The sequence below is a fragment of the Anser brachyrhynchus genome (assembly GCF_964034855.1).
Source record: "Anser brachyrhynchus genome assembly, chromosome: 5".
In the NCBI taxonomy this organism is placed as follows: domain Eukaryota; kingdom Metazoa; phylum Chordata; class Aves; order Anseriformes; family Anatidae; genus Anser; species Anser brachyrhynchus.
Window position 1 is genome coordinate 25,018,349 of NC_137699.1, and position 15,886 is coordinate 25,034,234.

Below are 15,886 nucleotides of genomic sequence, written 5' to 3' on the forward strand. Positions count from 1 at the left end.
CAGGCTTTATAGTTCTGCCCTGCTCTTCCATTCCCCAATGAGATGGGTGTCCAATTGCCAGCAGCGTGTCTGGTCAGAGATTTGGATATCGCTGTGTGCCAATTAATTGTTTAAAAATGAAGCACTGAAAAGTAAATTAAATTCCAGCCTGTCACACTATTATAGTCACCTACAGGCCATAATTTTGCTGTCTTTGCAAAAAGCTTGTTACTGGTTTATTAAGCATTAGAAAGAATTAAAGCACAAAAGAAAAATTTTAATGTATTAATGTTTGGAAAAAAAAAACACTCTGCTTTATAAACAATACTTAATACATAATTTGTACATTAGCTTGTGTTCGTATTAGTATATGCTCTCTGATCCAATCATAGCTGATGCTCATATCAGGAACAGATATATCCTCAATATGAATGTTATACTTCTTTCCATGAACACTTTCTTATCTGTAAGGTATCTCAGAACTCTTCTTACCCACAGATAGTAATACAGATTGGACTGGAGCTGACTTTCTTTGTGATACAGCAAAGGCCCTTTGGAGAGGCTAAGTGACATCATATTACTCAGCATAATAAATATCAGCTGTAAGGTGAGTTGACTGGTACTGACACTACTATAAATAAAAGGTGGAAAAATTAGTGAACCTTGCAGTGTATGAAAGGGGAAATCTTTGGAATGCAAAGTTAGACCTTGTTACCTGGCAAGAAGACTCAGGGCTGATAAACGTATATAAGTTTTACAGCTATGGGAACAGGCCAGTTGCATACTTGCAGATTTATTAGCTGATAAACAGTAATCTTGAGCAACGCTGTCTATTAAAAGTAGACATGAAGAAATTAAATATCATATCACTGAAACCTTTGTGTCTTGTTTAAAATATTCTACAGAAGAGAAATTAGAATTTTAGTTAGTCTCAAATGCTTTATCTTACATTCCTATACATTTGCTTCTACTTCTTATTTTATCAAAGGAAGTGGATTTTCTTTGTTGAGGATTTAATCCATGATAAAAGCAAAGAACACATTTGGAAACTATATTTGATTTTTCCTCTAGGAAGCCTCCAAGATCAGACATCCTCTGTACAAATCACTGTATACAAGATATGACTTTTATATGACTATGAGTTCTGCCTACCCCTGTTACCAAAAAGCATAATAATTTAATTAAAGATTTTGTCTTGGAAATATGAAGACTTCAATTAGAAACCATGAAGTAAAACAATGCAAACATTTAGTTTATATGCATATCTCTATTTGCAAACTCATAAACATTTGCAGTGAAAAGAAAAACAAAGCTAATGTTTCAAGACACTCTGCATATTATAAGGCAAGATTTGGCTTGCTGGCTGGCTAATCTAGTGATTTGAGCTGTTTCTTGGTTAAGTGTATTTGCAAATATCAATCTGAAATTAAATTCATTTCATTGTATTTGATGACAACTCAGTTTTTCATTTAACTGTTCTATTAGGAAATTTATTTATTGGAATAGTCACAGGAGTTAACTTAAAGGAAGACAAAACACGTTTATGGTCTGTAATTATCTAAATAGGACTTATATTGGAACATTATTTCAATTTGCAGACAAAAGCATAATGTCAAATGGTTGAAGGTGGAAGGCAGGAAAGTGCAAAGTGGAAATAAGATGCAATATTAGATGATCAGAACAATTAACTACTGCAAAAATTTACCAAGGAAAACAATGTTTTTGTCATAACTTGGAGTCTTTCAATCAAAATGGGTTCCCAAAAGACATTTTTTCATTTAACTCTATGGGTTATTTTTTGCTACAGGAAAACCGAATGAAAATCTTTGGTCTAAAATTTTCTGTCTAAGAAGTCAGACAAGATGAATATAATGATACCTTTAAAGCACATTAGTGTATTCATTTGGCCTCCTATAATTTGAACGGATGTTAACAGGATTTTTAGGTTGTTGTTCTGGGGTTTTTATTATTATTATTTATTTCTGTTTCTATTTTGCAGCATATTCCAGGTCTGAAAATGAATGTCACATTTGTGACATTGATAGAGGCAACATTCAAACACCATCATTTTCTTTGCTGTAATCACTCAGACACCTTTCAGTAAGAGGTTTCCACCTTCTTCCTTGCTGCTGTATCAGACACAGGTAATCTGTAAATAACAGTGACTGGCTACAATACAGTTTGTCCTTATAACAAAAAAGAGACAGCTGACAAAAGGAGGAGGGGGAAAATTCTGCCCACTCAATGGCAGTTTGGGGTTATGTCTGTGTTAAATTATCATTTCAATTTACCATGTGATTGTAACATTTATTGCAAATTAAAGCATTCATTTTGTAGTAGCATTTTGACACCTTAGTGAGGGAACCATAATAGTCTATGACAGAGCAATCGACAGCTTTCATTACTGAGTGGCTCCTCCTTACAAGAGGAATAATATTCAAACTGGTAGAGCCATCAGCTTTGAATAACTATGGAAGAAATGGTGGGGGAGACAACGTCAAAGGTTTACGGCTGAAACGTGGACCTTTTCCTGCCCACTTCCAACTCTTAGCACGTGATTCAGATGGGAAGACAGCAAACATGAAAAATATTCTTCCCTGTGCTAGGCAGGCCAACCAGCAGCAGAGGCAATAAGACCTGGCAAAGTGGCACAGGGGTTTACTTGTTTATTTAGACCAGTCTTAGGACTCCCAAGTGCAGTGATATCTAATCCAATAGGCTGTCCATCAAGAAAACACTGTTCTTAATAAAACCAGTGTTAATGCAAATATCCCTGCTAAAGAAGGTAAGAAGTATTGAGGAAATGTGTTTTTTTTTTTGTTTGTTTGTTTGTTTTTGTTGTTGGTGGTATTTTTTAAGTTTTTTTTTGTTGTTGTTTGTTTGTCTTTCATCTGATTCTTTGATTCATATTGCTGCTTCAATGACAGTAATAAGTTTTGGGTTTCTTTGTAATTTTCGTAGGGAAACAATTCATTTAGCTACATTCATCACAGCACATTGCAGTTTAGTGTTGTGGAGAAGGGACCTCTGAAGATCACCTAGTCCAACCCCCCTGCCGAGCAGGATCACCTAGAGCACATTGCACAGGATGGCATCCAGGCAGGTTTTGAATATCTCCAGAGAATGAGACTCCACAACCTCTCTAGGCAATTTGTTCTAACTAGTTCAGTTGTGCATTTCTGTACTATCCATTCTTTCTAAAAAAAATACTGTTATTTATGTAAAACAGCTATTCTAAAGAAACAAACAGTATATTGTGTAATACACCAAAGCCAGTTCTATTTTGAGTCAAGTCACCTATGCTGTTTGTTTATTAACTTTGTCAATTACATTTATTAATTAGGAACTTAGCATGTTATGAACAACGAAATGGTTGAAGTGATCAGTTTTGAATATTAAATACATAACTCAGAAACAGATGGTGACTGTTGAAAATCATATATAAATAAAATATAAAATAACTTAGTAATTAGAAAACATTTCCATATAAATTCCTTTGCCAACATGCCAGCAAATCTGCCATCTATAGACTTACTTAGAATGAGTTTTCTTTAAAAGACATTTATAATTATATAGTACTAAGACTTAATGCTGACTTGCTCTACTTTCAGCTGAAGAAACTGCAAAAAGACATCAAAGTCCATAGAAATCTTTCTGTCTTAGATGTATTAGGAAAAATCATTAATTAGGTACTGTGCAGGTTGATGACATGAGAAGCCAAGACTTAGATGTACAGTTCCTGAAGCAGCACTTCCTATAAAACAGGATATACCACAATGTAAAAAGACTACAAACATAGGCAAAATTAAGGCACTTATTAATAGAAAATATATTTTATTTTTTACAAGCAATATATATGACCAATGCTGTTGTGTTGAAATAAAACACTCTCCATTGTTATTCTAAGTCAGGCTCTTTCAATGGCATAGAACCACTAGTTTTCAACTTCTTTGTCCTTCTGCATTTCTCTGCACTAATCTTTTCCCTGATGCAGCACCAGTGAAGTCAGCAGAGTTTTGGCAGGGATATATTGAGCTCATTACCTTTGAAAACAGTGCTTTGACATTTTAAAACTTAATTTGCAAGGTATTATGTCTTTCTCAAGTTTCTTAGCAATATTTCCACTAACACCTGAATATACACAAGAGTGTTTGTTGTTGTTGTTGTTTTTTTTGATTGTTTGTTTGTTTTCCTGGGTAAAGAACAAGAAGAAAAAGAAACTCTCCTCTTTGGATCAACAGTCCCCACCAAGAAATCAGCTAGATCATTCAAACCCACTCAGCCAGGTAGATCAATTAGGTGTTACAAACTAACATTTCCTTTTAAAAAGATAACTAGTTCTTTAATTCTGCAAATCCACTGGACACATATACCCAGCATGTCAAAATACAAAAATACATGAAAAGCAAGAAAATCATTTTAGAGTCACATACTTCCAGCTAAGTTCATGGTTGACTGATTTTTTTATTTTATTTTTATTTTTTCTACTATTAAAAGTGAGAAGACAACAGTGGGAAGTGGACAACAGTGGTTTGTTCTGAAAACTAACCATCATCTTATATTTATCACATCACAAAACCCCTTTAGGACAAACAGGTAGACTAGATTACTTCTGTACAGTTCCTGAATCATCTGATCAGTATAATGAGGGGTATGACTTGCATTTATAGGTATCAGACCTACATTTCGCCCTCACATGTAACAAAGTATTTTTTTTCTGCCATTATTCCTTCTCTCCAGCAAAATGTACCAAATAACCCTAATAATTCTACATTTCAAGATATGTGCCAAATCGAAGAACATACAAAGATGATCATGGGAAACAGAAAGCCTATCTTATGAGAGCACTCTTGAGCATAACTTCTGATGTTGAGAGGAACTACAATTGTTATCTATAAATATATTAGGGTGTACTAATCATTACTAGGCAGTTTGTTGAATTTCTGAAGGGAGCTGAATAATGTATTCCCTTCAGGAGCAAAGTGCTCCACTCAGTGACTTTGGAGGTTTTGATTCTTACTGTCTGAACAAAAAGAGAAAGAGGAAGAAATCCTACTAAAACTGGGAGCCACTCTTTTTAATATGTCTTAAATAAATTTTAAATATAAATGGAATTCTTCTTCCTTCACACATATATACGTCAGCAACTTTTCTAGGTACTTCTAATTTGAATTCAAGACTCTTATTGTTTTCAGTTATCCCCTGCAAAAGCAAGATACAATATAACTACCTGAAGTACCTGAAAGAACTTACATTTAACTGAAAAAGCTCTCTTTTCTAGAATACCAATAAGAATAAGAAAAAAGAACTTCACTGGCTGGCAGCAGTGTTGAATGCAGGATTTTGCTGTGTGGTGGTTTTACCATGCTAGGCAGCTGAACACCACAACTGCACTCTCACTCCCCCTCCTTAGATGAGGAGGGGAAGAAGTAAAGGAAAGAACAACTCACGGGTTGAGATAAGGATGATTTAATTAAAGGGGGAAAAAAAGAAATAATTATTAAGGAAAGATTATTATTAATTAAACAATTTAACTAAACAATTTAACTAAACAATTAACAATTTAACTCAAGGGGAAAAAAAAAGGAAAGGGGAAAAGGGAGGGGGAAAGGGAAAACTAAACAAAACAAGTAAAGGCTATGTGGAAGTGCAGAGGAAAGAAATTACTCTCCACTTCCCACAAATGAGTGATGCTTGACCACGTCCTTGAAGCAGGGCCTCAATGCACGTAGCCGGTGTTCGGGAGAGGACAGACCTTTTCACAACGAGAGCCCACCCTTCCTCTCTTCCTCCTTTTTCCCCCTTTTATTGCTGAGTGTGACATCATGTGGTATGGAATATCCCTTTGGTTGGTTTAGGTCAGCTGCCCTGTTGATGTTTCTTTTCTCACATTTTTGCCCACCCCTAGGGGGGTTAGAGAGAGTCCTGATGCTGTGGCAGCACTGCTCAGCAGCAGACACAACACTGGTGTGATACCATTGCTGTTTTAGCTACGAGTGCAGAGCACAACACTGTATGGGCTGCTGCAGGGAAAGTTAACATCCGAGCCCGACCCAGTACATACTGTCATGATAGTTTCAGGTGGTGTCCTGGCCTCAACTTTGGTAGTGAAACCACTTGTTTCATGGGCTTTTTTTAGACTCCAAAAATCAGCTGCACACTTTGTAACACATTAAGGATGACCTATTTGTGTTTCTTTAGTTTTGTTGTCCTTTAGCTTTATCTGACTTGCCTCTTACTCCATGAATGCACAAAATTTTGATCAAAGTTAACCAGTAGGTCATTGCTAAAAGAGTCATTGTTTTGTGTTAGAGCATGAGTAAAATTCAAATAATGGACTGTATGTTTCCTGAGCTGTTGTCTGTGGAGTGTGGTTGTTGAGGGAAGTGTGGAGGCTGCCAGTACCAGCAGCTGGTGTCATGTGCAGGAGGAGCAAGAGATGGTCCATACTGGGGCATTGCCTTCCTGCTGGAATTTGCTCTGACTAGGTGTTTGTTATAGTTAAACATCCCCAACAGGGTTTTAGTTGGAAGGATTTTTTTGTACCTTTACAATCACGACATTATGATATATCAAAAATATGCAGCGTGGTCCTCACTTGATACATTATTGATATTATTGTTTGTACTACACCTTTGCCTTAACCCCCCCTTCTGCAATTAGGCCCCATTACAATAGGTACTTCTCCTGGTTTCAGATGGTATAGAGTTAATTGTCTTCCTAGTAGCTGGTGTGGTGCTGTGTTTTGGATTTGGGGTAAGAAAAATGTTGATAATACACAGATATTTTAGTTGTTGCACTTACAAGTCAAAGACTTTTCAGCTTCTCACACCGCCCTGACAGTGAGGAGGGTGGGGGTGTACCAGGAGCTGGGAGAGGACAGAACCAGGACAGCTGACCCGGAATGGCCACAGGGATGTCCCATACCATGTGGCATCATGCTGAACAATAAAACTGGGTTTGGGCCAGGGAGGGTGGACTGCTGCTCTGGGTCTGGCTGGGCATCAGTCAGCAGATGGTGACCAATTGCACTGTGTCTCAATTGCTTTGTATTTTCTTTTGCCATTATTATTATTATTATTATTATGGTTATGGTTATTGCTATTATCCCTTCAATTTTTGTCTTATTAAACCATCTTTATCTCAGCCCATGACTTTTTTCCTTTTTTTTTTTTTTTTCCCCAAATTCTCTCCCCATCCCACTGTGTGTGGGGAGAAGTGAGTGAATGTCTGTGTGGTCCTTAGCTGGCTGCTGGGTTAAACCATGACAGCACTGTATAAACATATAACTTAGTGGACCTCAAACAAAGAGAAGCTGAATAAAGAAAAACAAAAACACCCAAAAGGTGACTTTTAAAATTCCCTTACTGGTTCATTGTTCTTCATCCTAGTAATTAGCTTTTCCACAGAGCCTTACAAATTTCATTGCCTTGCTAGTTTTAAGAACTTGTTCCAGGAGTCTTAATTCTCTGGTGAAATCTTCCCTTTGAATGTTATCCTATAACACCTTGAAAAAGGTTAGTTTTAAGAACAAGTCTTGTAATTTGCAATGCTTTTTTTTTCTTTTTTCTTCTTCTTCTTCTTCTTCTTCTTCTTCTTTTTTCTTTTTCTTTTTCTTTTTCTTTTTCTTTTTCTTTTTCTTTTTCTTTTTCTTTTTCTTTTTCTTTTTCTTTTCTTTTTCTTTTTCTTTTTCTTTTTCTTTTTCTTTTTCGTTTTCGTTTTCTTTTTCGTTTTCTTTTTCTTTTTCTTTTTCTTTTTCTTTTTCTTTTTCTTTTTCTTTTTCTTTTTCTTTTTCTTTTTCTTTTTCTTTTTCTTTTTCTTTTTCTTTTTCTTTTTTTCTTTTTCTTTTTCTTTTTCTTTTTCTTTTTCTTTTTCTTTTTCTTTTTCTTTTTCTTTTTCTTTTTCTTTTTCTTTTTCTTTTTCTTTTTCTTTTTCTTTTTCTTTTTCTTTTTCTTTTTCTTTTTCTTTTTCTTTTTCTTTTTCTATTTTTTAAGGCATCTATTCAAATGTTTTTCTCTCTCATTACCGTTGTCCTCATCAATCTAGGTTTTCTACCTAGCTCCTCTATTTGTTACCTGATAGTCAAGACAAGAGTGAAAATAGCTTCTTGGCTATGATGACAATAACAGACATGTAACATCTCAACCATATTGAATTGCATAAGTAGCCAAATAATGCATTCCTATCCAAGTAGTCTTAAATACTGCCAAAGATTTGATTTAAACAGATTCAGGCCCATTTCTCCTTCTTTAGCAAAGTCTTTCTAAAACCAGCATTCCACATCCTGGTAATTTTTGATTTGAAAAAATATATATCGCTGTGCAAATATCTTTCAAAAACTGCTTGACCAAAATGACTTGCAAGCAGGTTTAGGATTCATTTCACACATTCTGAAGCTATAACGTTCTGACATATTAGTTCAGTTGGGTTGTGAATGGTTCACCAGTCTTCATTTTCCAATGACTCAATGTTTATGGCATGTGCTCAATTGTTTTAAGGCATGACTAAAAAGTGTAAAACTGGTCTATGAAATCACTAGTCCAGAAAAAATTCTCTGCTCTGTTGAATTCAATAAGCAGTATGTACATTCACTTTCTTTGTCTATTACCTTTTCCTTCTTTTTTTTTTTTTCAAACCTTTTGAGTGTTTCAGAATTGTAGGGTTGGAAGAAGTACTTACTCAGAAATACCAGCTTTATGTATGCAAACTTTATAGCACAGAAAATATATATATTTTTTTATTTTTACATGACAACATAGATTTCTACAATAATTACAGCTTGCAAAGCAGACTGCAGAATTGTACCTACTTCCTCAAGAGCACTGAGAGAGGGAGAAAGAGGGGAAAAACAAACCCTACCCATATATTCAGCTTCCTGCAGTAAGGAAAATAAAACAGAATGGAGCACTGTAATTTGGAGTTTAGATGACAAAAATGACATTAAAAGACTGATTTCCTAGAATAGCACATGCAAAAATGTCTTTTCTTCACAAGCTTCTTCAACTGGTACATCAAGAAAGCCCACTGAAATAAATCTTCAAAATAAAATCTCCCCTTTGGATGCTAACATCTTTTTCAAATAATCTGTTTTTCTTAATGATGAGAGAGGCACAAAATTTAAGAAAATTGTCAGATGTTTATGGCCCTTTTAAAACTAATTATATTGACTGTATCCTGTTGAATTGTTTAACTGTAACCATTAGAATTAACTCATCTAGTATTCTGCCTCTGCTGAGACTTCCTGTAGTGGCAGCGGGTTTCCCTGATCATTTAGGTAACTTTTAAAGTAAGATCAAGTGAGGTGCAGAAAATTCCCTTTTTGATCTGATCCCCAGCTCTCCACGGTTGTGAGGAAGACATAACAATTCCAAAAACATAAAAGTTGTATGAGCTAAGTATTTTTTTCTAAAAAAAATGCCTTTTGATTGTATTGAAAATGTAAAAATTGACTACATGGATAAATAGATTTTCTCCTTATGATAAGTTAAAAAAAATGAAGGCAAATACATTTTCAGCTTTGGTAGAGGTAGAAAGTGTGATGTCTAGTTTTACACAGCTCTGCTAAGCAGGTATGTATGCATGACTTGAAATGGTGTCTAATATTCCACAGATGGCAATTACTTTCAGAGGAATGGCTAGGGACTTAATTAAAAGGCTGAGAGTTAGCAAACTAAAATGCTGGAGAAGCACATGAAAAATCTATACATTATGCAAGGGACTCTACAGAACATTTAGGAAGCTAAAAGTGTCTCTTTAAAATTTGTTTTCATTTCTTCCCAAAAAGTTAACTTTAAAATAAAGGTCGTGTATCCTATGTTTAAAATTATATTTTTAGCTAACCGAGCCTACTATACAACAAAGCAAAATATATTCGACTGCACAATATTGATTTTACATGAAAGCACATCAGTTAGTGAAATGCAAAAACCAATAAAGCATCACCCCTGGCCGGGATAGATATCTCTAGACACAATTTATTTTTACATTTAAACCAATTATTGGGCTTGTTGCATTTAAAAATGTGCACCATATATCCTTACAAGGACTTTTTTATTCAATCAAATCAATTGCATTGATCTCCATATTCCATATTAAACACCAATCTTAAATTAAAGCTGACACTTTTGAAGGCCATGCTACAAGTTTCTAAGAAGAAATAAATTCTGCAAGACTTTCTTTGTGTGTTTTTATGCCCAAACATGAATACAAATATTGATTACATTTTAACACACAATTTGTAAGCTATTTCAAAGCTTATTTCTTCCTAATATTTGTTCAATAATATTACAAACTTACAGAAACACAATGCTCCCTGCGTTCCCTTCTGTTGCACTGGAATACGAAAATGTAACCTTCCAGTACCTAAAGGGCCTAAGAGGGACTCTTTATCGGATAGTGGAGGACAAGGGTAATGACTTTAAACTAAGACAGTAAATTTAGATTAGATATTTGGAAGAAATTCTTTACTATGATTGTGTTGAGGCACTGGAACAGGTTGCCTGGAGAATGGCTTACAAAGACAGGTGGCAGGAATGTTAACTCAGATAGGTCATTCATGTGGACCAGGCTATTGCGTATGTAAGTGTAAGACTGATGCTAAGTATTCTCTTGGTAAAAACCTTGGACCGCTGAAGGCATTGACACAGCTCCAATTTTGTACAGAGGCTAGTCTCTATCTATCCAGCTTGCCACATCACCTCTCTCTATCTGGTAGGGAAACTACTACTCTGCTTGGAAGACACTTCCTGTTTCCCATCTTTTAAAGCTCTGTTGACACTGTTTGTACTTTGTAACTTCTCTCTCCCAAGAGTTTTCAATTAGCTTTAGAGGCATTATGCAACTCTCTGAAGCTTTCTAGAGTTTACACATAGTTTGCATAAAAGTGAAGTGGAAGAATCCAGACTTTAGAAATATTATCACACATTCAATATGCTCAACATCCTGTTAACACTTCTCCATCTCTTCATATTGCTATGTGCATACCTTGCAGTCAAATGAACAGCATAAGAACCAAGGAGGGAATTTCTCAAATACTCCAAATAGCTGCACATCACTACAGATTATGACTGCTTGGATTTAGGGAACATTTTTTTGGCTGAGGAAACATTCCAATGGGATAGATTAATCTATGTAAACCACACAGCTCAGCTGAAACTGCTGTTCAGCATTCTAAATTGCCACCTTTGTCTTCTTTCAGCACAAAAATGTGCATTTCTTCCTATAATAAAGATATTTTATAATAGCAATAAGGCAACTCCAGGGTGTGCGGTTATCACAAGATAATCATACCCCGGAGGGATTGCAGATACTTGGCTGTGCCTCATAACACCCCATGTGTGTGTTTGTCTCATGATAACCCTACTCTCTTTTGTATCTTATTGCCTAATTATCTTCAGCTAATGCAAAATACTAATTTTTTGTCTGAAACAATATGTGCAAGAATGCATTGCTAACAATCACTGGAGGACGTTGACAAACAATGCTGTCACTACTTTATATTCTCTTCCAGTCAGAAATTTACATAAGAAACCAAATTTGGATATTTTTCCAAAACAGTTCAAATCCTTTTAGGCAATAGCAACTAAAATATTGGAAGCAGGACAGGTAAATATCTATTAAAAATTCCATCTATATTCTTACAGTGATTTATATGGTTTTACTCACATATAACACTGAACTTCTTTATTCTGTATTTATACCTCTTTTGTATTTCTATTCTAGTACATAAAATATAGTTTGCTGATAGTTGCTTATAAACCCTAAAGCGACTCCATTTACATCACAGGACCACCCATCTGATATTTATTTGAGGAGAAATTTTTTTGTTGTTGATATTGATGTGCATATAAGAAGTAATAGCTACATTTCAGATAATATTAGGAGATGCTCAGAGAAATAGACTCTGGCCTTCACTAAAGCCGACAGAACTTTTCTTCATTGAAACAGAAACATAAGTTATAATACCTGCATTCAACCAATGCTGAAATTTGATATATGAAATACTCAGAAATAATGTCCAATAACTCCTTCTCAGTTGGAAAAAAAAAAAACAAAACATAAAAATCACAATCATTCACAAGCCATTGAAAATACACAAACTAAAAATTAGTTTAAATTTTTAACTGATAGATTTATTCTGCAATTTAAATTGTGAATATTATAAAACATAGTAAAAGCTAACTTACCAAATCAAAATGGTATGTGTAAGAGAAGTGTTTTTCTCTTTTCATAAAAACTGTATACATTCAGATGTGGTTGCTGATCATATGATCTGACATATTAAGATGGCATCAAGCTGCACCAAATGTAATAGATAAAATGTTACCAATATACATAAGGATGATTAACCTATCATCGTTATACAGATTTCCTCATTTTTCATTAATAATATTACTGAATGTTTTTTATGCATGTTTCATTCACATATCAAAACACTGCATGAGTTTTAACTAAGTAAAACGTGTCTTTGTTTGTTTGTTTTTCTATAGGTAGTATTAACAAAACAGAAAAGGAAACCTTTGGACTGTCCACCAGTAATGATAAGACAAATGTTTATGTTAAAAAAAAAGAAAAAAAAAAAGAAAAAAGAAAAACAGTAAATCAATTGTGAGAGAAATACATTAATTTCAATGCTTATCACACATTAAAAATGCAGTCTTGGAAATCTGAAATGTAAGATTTTATGTGTGTAACACGTGTGTGTTTTATATGTATATACGCACAATAAATATTTGTTTTTTATCTTCTATTGTATAAGCTATCATTCTTATCTGTACTGCATACTCTGAAAAAAATTTTAAAAGAGTAGATCTGCAGGCTTTGGCCTCTTATCTCTGTTGTTGATAGCTATAGTTAATGAAATTGAGATTTTTAGAATATCTATTTATATGCACTGTTTTATGTAAAATGCTTTCATGTTTCCTGTCCTCCCACTCAACCAGCTCTTCTGTAAAGTACACATGTTTATCTCTCTTAACATTGCTTACAGATTTCATTTCTCAATCCTTTGATTATTTTAGATGTCCTCTGAATTTTAGTTTCATGGTGCCAGTGAAAGAGAATTGCCTTAATACAGTTCTCTTCAGAAGTTGCTAGCCCTGCTGCTGTCTTGCCTGTGGCATTCCTGGCAGCACTTGATACTGTACATTATTCCTGGAAATGGAATCAAGGGGCAGATTCCCAATCAACATATACCAAAAGAATTATAAAAAAATACCATCAACACAGGATGATGCTGATATGCAAAAACCACACCAATCACAGCAGCTGCTGTTTTAGAACAAAGGTCTGAGCTCATAATTTGTTTATCTTAATAGAAAAAAGACCTGCTAACCTATAAAATTGTGGAAGGAAAGAAGGGGCTTAGAAGGAAAGCTACATACACTAAAATTAGGAGGATTTTCCCTTACAGTGGCCACAGTGCACTCATATTTTGAAGGAGAAAAATAAGAACAAAACCATGAATGTGGTAATGTGAAGATGTCCTTCATAAATGATAGTTAGAAGGAACTTTACAAGTAAAGAATAGTCCATCAAACTATCCTTGCCTTAAATTCACTTCTTTTTTTTACTCCTTATGCCATTAAAATTCACATTTTAGCTTTCAAATTGGATATCAACTTGCCAGCAGTAACAGAAATTGCTGTGGATAGCCAGGAAGGAAGGAAGGAAGGAATGAAAGAAGGAAGGAAGGAAGGAAAGCTTTGTGTGCTAGAACATGGTAGAAAATCTGTCTGAAATCTGTCTTGATCTCTTGTCAACAGCGAAGAATTGAATTTCACCCCTTACCAACAATCAGACTGCAGGATTGATCCTCCTCCACAGAAACAAACTTCTCCTTACAGTATTAGCATTAGGTGTCGACTAACATTTAAATACAATTAAACACCAAGTTCCAAAGAAAATGCTTATCATGAAAGGTTTATCATGTGTGTTATGGCAATAAATTTGTATAAAATAAAATATTTTGTATTTTACTTCAAGGACATTACATTGATTGTGTAGCTTTTCTGTAATTCTATTTTAACGTCAGCAGAGATCTAACATGACTACTCCTCACCTACAATTTCGTGGGGAACATATGATGTAGTAAAGTCACTTAGAATAATATGTGATAGAAAACTCCCGTTTTGACACATGCCATTGACTATGGTCTTTCTTAATTCAGTAAAGTAATGGATACATTAAGGGCAATGACATATATTATGTCTTTGTGATCAAAAAATTCCTTATCGTTTTATGCTGAATTAAACCAAAGACTAATCTTTCATACCAAAAGCTAAAAGAGAGCATGCTGAATTCTGGTTCCAGTTCTTCTCTTGTTTTTGAGTTTTGCAATCTAAAGCTATTAAACTGAAAAATAAATAAATAAATAAATAAAATAAATAAATCTTAGCTAACTAATATGATTTTTTTGTTGTTCCATAAGTTCAGACAATTGAAAGATCTTATATTTCTTTGTTAAACACATCCTAACTACGCGTATTTGAGTGAAAACAACTTCTATATTTTATGCTGACTTCAATGCTGCTAATTTGTGCAAAGCTCTCTAAGTCTACTGGGCCAGTGGGTCCGCTAAGCCAGCACTGTGACTAGTTTCAGAAGTGAATTTAAGATAAGAGGTAGATAAGAATTTATCCGGACTGCAGACAGAAACAATTCCACTTTAAGCAAGAAGTGTTCTGGTTGACCTTCAGAGATGTCATCTCACTCCCATGTCTGTTAGGAGAGCTGCAGCCACATTCAAGAATTTTCAGGTTACAGAAGGTGGAACCAAGTCAACCTAGCAAATTTAATTGATTCAGGACTTTGTGTGGATTTTAGACTTTTAAAATCTCCATTCCAAAGTAGAAAAAGCAGTTCTTACTTATTTTTCCAAAATAAAACTACTGTTGTACTCTTCCTTTGGGACTTAAGAGATTCTTTTAAAAGTATGTGTACATCTCTTTAGATATTTTATAGGATTAACATGTTGCCAGTCTAACTTGTTTGCAGTTTTCCAACTAGCAATTAAACATTTTTCTCACTTACATTTATTATTAATAGTTCACTAAGTATTCAACAAATAATGAATGCAGTTCATTTTTGTCATAGAAAATCTTTATTGGTTCAAGGTTTTGTTTCTTATGAATGTTTTCATTTGGAAATCTAGTATTCTTAATTCTGTAAGTTAATCACAGAATTACAGAATAGTTGAAGTGAGAAGGGACTTTTGGAGGTCATCTTGTCCCACACAAGTTGGCCCTGATCAAGGCCCTGATCAGGGCAACTAGAGACAGTTTCCCAGGACCATGTCCAGACACCTTTAAGATATCTGCAAGGAGGGAGACTTCTCAATTCCTCTGGGCAACCTGTTCCAGTGCTCAGTCACCCTTGCAGAGAAAAAATGTTTCCTGACGTTCATGCAGACCCTCCGGTGTTTCAGTTTGTGCCTATTGCCTGGGTGCTCCTTCTTCATTGCACCCTCCCTTTAGATCTTATCAACAGACATTGCAAAGATCTTCTCTGAACCTTCTCACCTCCACACTGAGCAGTCCCAGCTCTCTCAGCCTTTCCTCATAGAGGAGGTTATACAGTCCCTTCATCATCTTTGTTACCTTGTACTGGATTCTCTCCAGTATGTTCATATCTCTCTTGTACTGGGGAGCCCAGAACTGGATGCAGTGCTCCAGCTGTGGCCTCACCAGTACTGAGCAGAGAGGAACACCTCCCTTGACATGCTGGCAGCACTCCTCCTAATGCAGCCCCAAATACCACTGGTCTTTGCCACAAGGGCACATTGCTGCACCATGTTCAAATTTATGTCCACCAGGACCCTCAGCTTCTTTTCTGCCAAGCTGCTTTCCTGCTCTATGGCCTCCAGCATGTACTGCTACATGGTTTTCTTATTACCAAATATTTCACAAAC

The 15,886-nt window shown here is 35.1% G+C and overlaps 1 long non-coding RNA gene across 2 annotated transcripts; it reads left to right on the forward strand.

Moving 5' to 3' along the window:
- Positions 1-474: 474 nt before the first annotated feature.
- On the forward strand, positions 475-12,985 carry LOC308195700. Of its 2 annotated transcripts, XR_013951748.1 has the most exons (4): positions 475-586; positions 1,979-2,123; positions 4,182-4,265; positions 12,468-12,985. It is a non-coding gene; the product is annotated as an uncharacterized lncRNA (long non-coding RNA). The 2 variants fall into 2 exon arrangements; XR_013951749.1 differs by lacking the exon at positions 475-586 and having other exon boundaries at positions 1,620-2,123.
- Positions 12,986-15,886: the final 2,901 nt, after the last annotated feature.